At 46.3% G+C, this 9,875-nt stretch overlaps 1 pseudogene; it reads left to right on the forward strand.

Moving 5' to 3' along the window:
- The first annotated feature begins 454 nt into the window (after nt 1-454).
- On the forward strand, nt 455-4,187 carry LOC108796679 (annotated as a pseudogene).
- The last annotated feature ends 5,688 nt before the right edge of the window (nt 4,188-9,875 follow it).

Consider the following 9,875-nt stretch of genomic DNA (forward strand, 5'->3'; position numbering starts at 1 on the left):
GTTCCCAGAGCCATCTCCTCCTTCTCTTCCAGTCCAGGTTCCGATCCTCAGCCACCCCCTACAGCATCTGCCTCATAGCCAGACAGTGCTAGCATCAGCACCTGCAAGGTAAGAATACCCCACCCCCCTCACTACAAGGCTATCTTATCAAAAAACACAGACCTGTAGTTGCCTGTTTGCTCTGGAGGCACAAAGAGCTCCAGAGCAGATCCTGCAAGACATGGCAGGTTCATTAATTTATGCTGGAGCTTGTAGTTCTGCAACACCTAAGGCTGAATTGTGGCAATGGTGGTGGAACTACAAGTCTCACATAGTTGCCAACCCGGACATCCTGGTTTTTAATTATTTTATCCTGCTTCCTCTGCATCTCGGCTCATGTCCCGCCAGCCGAAACGCATTGGCTTGGTATAGCAGCTGGCTCTTGTGACTAGTGAGCTACCTCTCTCCTTCCTGTATGGTCATTGTGAATATCTCCGTTATAGTGGCGGTCATTGTGAATATCTCCGTTACAGTGGCGGTCATTGTGAATACCTCCCTTACAGTGGCGGTCATTGTGAATATCTCCGTTATAGTGGCGATCATTGTGAATATCTCCGTTACATTGCTGGTCATTGTGAATATCTCCGTTATAGTGGCGGTCGTTGTGAATGTCTCCGCTACATTGCTGGTCATTGTGAATATCTCCGTTACAGTGGCGGTCATTGTGAATACCTCTGTTACATTGCCGGTCATTGTGAATATCTCCGATATAGTGGTGGTCATTGTGAATATCTCCGCTGCATTGCTGGTCATTGTGAATATCTCCGTTATAGTGGCGGTCATTGTGAATACCTCCATTATAGTGGCGGTCATTGTGAATACCTCCGTTACATTGCTGGTCATTGTGAATATCTCCGTTATAGTGGCGGTCATTGTGAATACCTCCGTTACATTGCTGGTCATTGTGAATATCTCCGTTATAGTGGCGGTCATTGTGAATACCTCTGTTACATTGCTGGTCATTTGAATATCTCTGTTACACTGCTATTCAGTGAGAATACTTCTTTTACATTGCTGGCGGACATGGGTAACTAAAAAACAAAAAAAAATCTCAGCAAACAATTTGTGACTTTTCAGACACTTGGGAGGTAATTTATCAAAACTGGAGCAGACCAAATCTGAAGCAGTTGCCAATGGCAACCAATCAGCTTCTCTCTTCAATTTGTTGAGTTGAGCTTTAAAAATGAAAGGTGGATGCTGATTGGTTGCCATGCACAGCTGCTCCAGATTTTCTCTGCTCCTGTGTTGATAAATTCCTCTCTTTGTGCTTTGGCTCATTTTCCAAGTTCTGCAGTGTATGGCTCTGAATCAGGAACACAAGTTGTCACTCCTTGCTATGTTTCCTTGCTATGTTTCCTCACTATCTCTCCTCGCTCTCTCTCCTGGCTGTCACTCCTTGCAATGTTCCATGCACACATTACATTTTAATGTGGTGTGTGTGATTACATACATGGGATCTGTTTTATAGAGAATACAGTTATATATATTTTTCTTTTTAATTATCTCCATAGCTTGAAGTACAAAGTACTGTCAAAAAGAGGAGGTGAAAGACAATTACATCTGGCAAAAGACAATCTTTGGCCCTATAATACTCCATAATGTCAGCTTTAAAATTAAAAAGAAAAGTTGATGCTGAGCAAAGGAAATTTCAAAAGAGTTGGACAAGTGATTTTTTTTTTTTTTGTGGAGGTTAATAACAATGCTAAGTGCCTCATATGCAATTAAAAAGTTGCTGTTTTTAAAGAGTATAACCTTAAGCGGCATTATACTACTAAACATGCAGACCAGTATGCAAAGTACCAAGGGGAAGAAAGGGAGAGGCAAATTGCCCAGCTTCAGAAATGCAGCAAACCCTCTTCAAGCGAGCAAAAAAGGAATGTGATGCCACAGTTGAGGCTAGCTATGTGGTGAGTGAGCAGATTGCAAAAGCTGGAAAGCCATTCACTGATGGTCAGTTTTTGAAAGATTGTATGGTAAAGGTGGCTGATATCTTTTGCCCTGAGAAGGCAAATCTATTCCGAAACATCAGCCTATCACCAAATACACTGGCAGAGAGGATTAGTGATTTGTCACATAATATTTATGAGCAGTTGTGCAATAAGGCTACAAAGTTCTGTTTTTATTCATTGGCTCTTGATGAGAGCACTGACATAAATGACACTGCTCAGTTAGCTATATTTGTCAGAGGAATTAATGACCATTTTGAAGTAACTGAAGAGGTGCTCAGTTTAGTTGCATTGCAGGGAAAGACTACAGGCAGCAACATATTTCAGCAACTCTGTGATGTAATTGATAGTGCTGGCCTACCTTGGGATAGACTGGTTGGAATAACCACAGATGGGGCCCCATCAATGACTGGGGGAATAAAATGGCCTGGTGGCGCTAATACAAAGAAAACTAGAAGAAGAGAATGCAGATCCTGCTATTGCTTTGCATTATTCATCAGCAGGCACTTTGCAGCAAATGCTTGAAATGTAACAATGTTATGCCAGTTGTGGTGAAGTGCATTAATTTCATCAGATCAAGGGGCTTACAGCACCGCCAGTTTCGTGCTTTTTTGGAGCAAATAGGAGCAGTGTATGGTGATGTCCTGTACTTTAAAGAGGTGCGCTGGCTAAGTAGGGGCAATGTCCAGAAGAGGTTCTATGAACTGATGAAGGAAGTCAGGACATTTCTGATGGATGGAAGACTGGATGTTCCTGAGCTTGATGATCCCAAATGGGTCATGGACTTAGCATTTTTGGTTGACATCACACAAGAGCTGAACAAACTCAATCTGAAACTGCAAGGCCCAAATCAGTTTACCACTGTGGCTTTTGACAATGTGAAGGCATTCTCCATAAAGCTGCAGTTATGGAAAACACAGTTTACCAACAGAAACCTCAGCCATTTTCCAACATGCAAGTCCCTAATTGAAGAAAAAGGTGGAGACATTTCTCTGTTTGCTGTTGATCAGTATGTTGCTGCCATTGAAAATCTCCAACGGGAATTTGATCAGCGATTTGCTGACTTCACTAGCCACAATGCAACCTTTCAGATTTTTGCTGACCCCTTTTCTTTTGATGTGAACAGTGCCCCTGATGTGCTGCAAATGGAACTTATAGATCTGCAATGCAGCACTGACCTCAAAGCCAAGTTCAGAGATGCACATGGAAATGCAGAAATGATCAGTCGATTTCTGAGAGAATTACCAGCTACCTTCCCAGAACTGTCCAAACTATTCAAACGGATCATGTGTTTATTTGGAAGTACATTCCTGTGTGAAAAATTATTCTCAACTATGAACTTTAACAAATCTAAAACCAGGTCTAGGCTAACAGATGCACATCTACAGGTGGTTATTAGGGTCTCAACTGCTAACACACTTAAGGTAGACTTGGCTCATCTAACTCAGAGCAAACACTGCCAAGCATCTGGCAGTAAGCAGTGACGGGCAGCAAGCCCTAACTAGTACTGTAGTGTACATAGTTCAATGTTGTGTTTCAAATTTTGCAAGCGGCCCCCATGGCAGAAGTAAACGTGCCCAGTGGCCCTCGGGTCATTTGAGTTTGAGACCCGTGCCTTAAATGATGCCTCTTGATCTGATCATCTTCTTCCTTCCACTTCTCCCTCCCTCTGTCGCTGGTGCCGGTGTATGGTCCAGCGCAGACTCCTTTCTCTTCCTGTCCCACGGTCTCTGTCCAACTTGCACCTCCCAGCTGCGTGCATTCACCCAGGGGCATATTTACCGCAAGGCAAACAAGGCGTTTGCCTGGAGCGGCACTTTGCAGGGGGGCGGCATTTTTGCACAGAGGAAACTGGTGACGGGCACACAAAATCAGGGATCCTCGGCTGCCTAATCAGGTGGCTGCAGGTGGGGCCTGGCAGCGAGCTGCCTGGTGTAAGAGGAGGCATGGCCAGGGTCGAGGGAGACGCGGCCCGGCCGGCGGAGGCTGTGGCCAGCTCCAAGAAGAAGCTTCGGTGACTGTACGTGCCCGGTCTAGGCACAGAGCAGGGAGGACACGGGGCTGATGGGATTGAGGGAGACGTGGCCCCGGCCCGGCAGAGGCTGAGGGCGGCTCAAGGTAGAAGCTTCGGCAGCTTGAAGAAGATGCTTCAGCAGATGGAGGAAGAAGCGCGTGTCCTGGAAGCAAGCTGGGGACCTGCAGGTAAGAGGAGCAGAACCTGTGCAAGGCCTATGGTGGGATGTACAGGTTCTTTGACGGTCTAAGCCTGAGACCCTGCAGAGCCCACCAGAGATCCTTTACAGCCCACCTGAGACCTCGGCTTCCCTGCAACACTAAGGCCTTATTCACACTGCTTAGAGTCGGCACGTACAGATCCGTGCGGCGTGCACAGCCGTATCGGGCCATTCCCAGGAAGGACAGGTGCTGCGTGTGATTGTACGCAGCAGACTGTTCTTCTCTATGGGAGGACGCGGCCGTACGCTCACCCGAACTGCACATCTGTGCGGGTGTCCGTGCTTGGACGCAGACAGGATCCATCCTGTCTGTGTACAAGCACAGACTTCCAGAACTGCACGGACGCGCAGTTCTCCCATAAAGAAGAACAGACTGCTACGTACAATCACACGCAGCACCTGTCCCTCCCTGGACTGGCCCGATACGGCCGTGCACGCCGCACAGATCTGTACGGGCCGACACTTAGCTGTGAGAATGAGGCCTAATACCGCAACTTGTCTGAAGCTGTATCCAGCGACTTGACAGGTTACACAAAATGTCTTGAACAGGAAGGGGTGGGATCAATTTAGATGGGGGGGGGTTGCCGAGTTTCATCTTTCCTAGGGCAACATGAAACCTAAATACACTGCTGCATTCACCTCCAGTGTGTCTCTCATCTTCTCCCCGCCAAAGATCTCTACTCCGCATTCGCTCACCCCATCATCCCGCTCGGCCGCTCGAGAAGCTCCAGATCTTCAGATGGGAGTGAGCGGCGCTGACACAGGTAACTAATTACCTTTTTAGTAACTTTTTTATTTTTTTTAAAATGTTTTTGCATATATCTACTGCTTGCTAGCAGTAGATATATCCCAAAAAAAGTGTTTAATTATACTTTAAGCACATTCCAACTGGACTTGTTCTGCAATGTTAAAGATGTTTTGCAGCTTATCCAAAGCAACCTTATAGATTATTGATATCCCAGCATTTATAACCACTAAGGTAACTCCTTCACTTTAAAATGTGTCAAGTTAGGCTTGGAGCTGATAGGCTGAAAGCATTAGATGCAGGGCATACATGATGGGGTATAAAGTGGAATGCAACAGTGAGGGGTTAAACAGTTTTAGATAGCACAGTGAGGTGTTCGTTAAGGATTGGTGGAAAGAGAGTAACAGTTGGATTCTTAGGTGGGATAAAACAGTCATTAGTTGGCATGTAGTTGGTCGTGGAGTGACCTTCTGAGCCACCTGTCCCTTGCTACTTTTTTTGTTCCATGGTTGGAGTGGCCTTTTTCGGGGATTAGGTGAGGATTGTCATAGCAGCCGAAAGGGTTACAAAGTCCTACAAGGTGGCCATGGCGGTCAAATGTTATGTGGGTAGGGATTCACCCGCACAGTCCAGGTTTGGAATGCGTTGTCTGGGTTTCATGGCAGCAGAAACCCGGACACAAGATGTCAGGCAGACAGGGGCAACCAAAATTAAGATACAGGCCTCTCACTGAAAATAGTCTCAACTGTGATATTTACATATTAAATGGGGGGAGATTTACATATGAATAAGCCATAACTAATTCTCCCCAAAAAATGTCCGCGCATTGCTAGAGTGTTCGGGTTTCGCTTGAAGAAAAGGTGGCAACCCTAGTAGGGATCTTTCTTAGGTATGGCACCCCTTATTATGTATGTACACGTGTCCGAGAAAGTGGTTTTGTGTTTGTATCTGCAGTTCATAGAGTCTTGGAGTTGGTGTTCGGCATCTGGAGGCCTCTATTATTATTATATTTTTTCTGCCCAGTGTATAGCCAGCTTGAGGCTTTACCCACTTTATTGTTTTGATTTGTTTATGATTTCAGCATCTCTTGGCTTTGATTAGACTAAAACTCTTTTTACCTCTGGCATTTAGTCACCATTCATGTGTTGCATGATGTCATGGTAATCTTTTGATACGTAGTTTAAGAACTCTTTACAAAGCTCACATATACAATAAACGTGGACAGGAATGTGTTATTAGTAAGCATAGGTTCTAGATAAATGAAACAGTTTCCAGGGATTTTCCTTGATTTCATTTCTAATCTGACTAAAAAAAATCGCCAACTCTGATGGGCCTTTTCTACACCTCTTCAATGAGCTCTGGTCTCCCACGGCTCCGGCCTCTCAAGACTGATTGCCGTATTGAATGAGTCGACGGTTGGCCCGCGTCTGATGCTGTTTATTTATTCAACCTAAATCCATTGCGGAAAATTTCCTGTCCGTCAGGGCCCAAAATCTAATTAGTCTTCCGAGCTCCGCAATGTGCAGATGGTAATTCTGCTATGAAGGCTATTTACTAGAGATGCACCGATATATTGGCCGAAAGTGCCATTTTCCTGCCGATATATCGGCGCATTCATTCTTTCTCTCCTCCCCGCTGGGCGCTGCTCTGTGTCCCAGCGGGGAGGAGCGAAACTCTGATAGCCGAACGAGCGATGCGAGAGAAGAGCGCTGTGAGCGGCCGTCGTCTCTCCTCCCACACCGCTCAGCTGCCTATCACAGTCCGGCAGAGCATAAGTGGGCGGAGACAGGACGCGCTGTCACAGGAGGCTGAGCTCTCCTCCCTATGCCGCTCAATCAGCCTCCTGTGACAGCGTGTCAGAGAGGAGAGCGGGTACAAGCACTCAGTGATCAGTGATCGCTCAGTGTTTGTAGATAATGGAGGACATAGTATGTTTACTACATCCTCAATTATGAATGATTGGGAATGATCTACATCCCCTCGGTTTCATTCATAGTTGTATTTATAGTAATCATACTCTGTCCTCATGTTATGAATGAACAGGAACACTCAGTATAGAGCAGTGGTTCTCAACTCGTGGGTCGCGACCCAAAAGTGGGTCGCGACACCCTCTGCAGTGGGTCGCGGCGTCATGTCTGCATAGACCGGCCCATCTGCATTAGAGAGAACTAGAGGGGGAATTTGTGGTTCAGCCTGTGGAACCTCATAATGTCAAACTGTCCCCTCTCTCCCGGCCTCCCCCGGGCTCTCCGATAAAGTGGTATGGCCCGGGGAGAGAGGGGACTATTTCCTCACTTTCGGGCCGGCGCATTAATATCAGGAGCCGCGGCGCCCGACAATTAAGTTATAGTTCCGGTCTGCACTGGAGAGTACAGCAGATATCAATCCGCCGCTGTATCTACTGTACTCTCCAGTCCAATCTGAGCCACCTGTCCCTTGCTACTTTTTTTGTTCCATGGTTGGAGTGGCCTTTTTCGGGGATTAGGTGAGGATTGTCATAGCAGCCGAAAGGGTTACAAAGTCCTACAAGGTGGCCATGGCGGTCAAATGTTATGTGGGTAGGGATTCACCCGCACAGTCCAGGTTTGGAATGCGTTGTCTGGGTTTCATGGCAGCAGAAACCCGGACACAAGATGTCAGGCAGACAGGGGCAACCAAAATTAAGATACAGGCCTCTCACTGAAAATAGTCTCAACTGTGATATTTACATATTAAATGGGGGGAGATTTACATATGAATAAGCCATAACTAATTCTCCCCAAAAAATGTCCGCGCATTGCTAGAGTGTTCGGGTTTCGCTTGAAGAAAAGGTGGCAACCCTAGTAGGGATCTTTCTTAGGTATGGCACCCCTTATTATGTATGTACACGTGTCCGAGAAAGTGGTTTTGTGTTTGTATCTGCAGTTCATAGAGTCTTGGAGTTGGTGTTCGGCATCTGGAGGCCTCTATTATTATTATATTTTTTCTGCCCAGTGTATAGCCAGCTTGAGGCTTTACCCACTTTATTGTTTTGATTTGTTTATGATTTCAGCATCTCTTGGCTTTGATTAGACTAAAACTCTTTTTACCTCTGGCATTTAGTCACCATTCATGTGTTGCATGATGTCATGGTAATCTTTTGATCCGTAGTTTAAGAACTCTTTACAAAGCTCACATATACAATAAACGTGGACAGGAATGTGTTATTAGTAAGCATAGGTTCTAGATAAATGAAACAGTTTCCAGGGATTTTCCTTGATTTCATTTCTAATCTGACTAAAAAAAATCGCCAACTCTGATGGGCCTTTTCTACACCTCTTCAATGAGCTCTGGTCTCCCATGGCTCCAGCCTCTCAAGACTGATTGCCGTATTGAATGAGTCGACGGTTGGCCCGCGTCTGATGCTGTTTATTTATTCAACCTAAATCCATTGCGGAAAATTTCCTGTCCGTCAGGGCCCAAAATCTAATTAGTCTTCCGAGCTCCGCAATGTGCAGATGGTAATTCTGCTATGAAGGCTATTTACTAACAGCACTCTTTCAGGAGCTAGCCCCTGACATCCCTATGGATCGATTGGAGATAGAGTGGACCCACCGAACTCTGAACCGCAGACGCCCCGATGGACCACCCAGAGACATACTGGTCAAACTACACTATTACCGCACTAAAGAAGCCCTATCTACGGCTGCCAGGGCCAAAGCACAACAAGGCCCGCTAACATTCCAAGGCCACAACTGTTTGCAGATTTGGCCCCTTCAACCATAACCAAACGAAGGTCCCTACGCCCCTGCCTTGAAGTCCTCTCTCAACACCACGTCCCATACAAATGGGGATTCCCCTTCCGACTACCATTCTCACATGGGGGTAAGCATCATTCCTGCACCACCTTGGAAGAGACTCAACGCAAACTAGCTGCCCTAGGCCTAACGGATACACAGTCTATGCATACAGACCCCCAGCACTCACCTTCTCTCTCCTCCAAAAGGTCCAGGAGCGATTCGGACCAGAATCAATCTGGTGAGTCGCACCGCCCTGCAGTCAAGATGACCACCAAAAACCCTCAAGCACGCTGAACTGCCATATAATCCTCATTGGGGTGATCCTACCCCTTTTACCGCCTGTTGCGGTACCTGCAGCCCAGCTGTCTCCTGCTGTTTGCTGCGGGATACCCCCAGAGTAGAGGCCATCGGTTGTGGCCTTATCCAGAAGTTTGCCCTGTGTAGAACTTTTTCGAGTCCAAGAGATTGATTCCCATACTGCATCAAGAGCGAGGCATCGTAATCTGCGCCCAGGACTCACGGGCCGTAACAACACATTTTATGCTCTCCAGGCAAGATGCTTCGTCGCCCAGCAATGGTCAGAGATCTCACTCTCACTTCACCTTCTCGCTCTGCAACATGGACCAGCTCTAACCTTCACATAACGAACATTCTCTCTGACAACTGATCTCCTGTTTGGACCTCATGCACCAACTTCCCCACTCTACATACTCATGGGAATTGTTGATTTCTCCATAATATATCCCTTTTTTGGCAACTGCTATACTGTTATGCAAATGTTGATAACTACCGTATGTTTTCAGGATGGGGCAGTGAAAGTGAGATGAAGTCTGAGTGGACCCAAGTCCCTGGTTGGTTGCTTGAAGTCTCCTTCACCTCTTACCACCTCTGATTCAATAGTGTCTCCCATCTCCCCCCTATCAAACCAGTTCTGCACCCATTCACACACTGTGAGTGCTGTGATCCATCTCTCACATACATAGTGTTATTTTGTCTCTGGGACATATTGACCAGTAGTACTTACTACCTTGCCGCTACACAAATTAGCATTCAGAATTTTATTGCCTTCTCAACTGGCTCACTTCCCATTCCACTGTCACTGCCTACACCTATTTGTTGCTCCTGTTAGTGCCATTTAATTGCATAAGTTCCG

This window comes from Nanorana parkeri, unplaced genomic scaffold (genome assembly GCF_000935625.1).
Source record: "Nanorana parkeri isolate BGI_ZX_2015 unplaced genomic scaffold, ASM93562v1 scaffold1150, whole genome shotgun sequence".
Classification (NCBI taxonomy): domain Eukaryota; kingdom Metazoa; phylum Chordata; class Amphibia; order Anura; family Dicroglossidae; genus Nanorana; species Nanorana parkeri.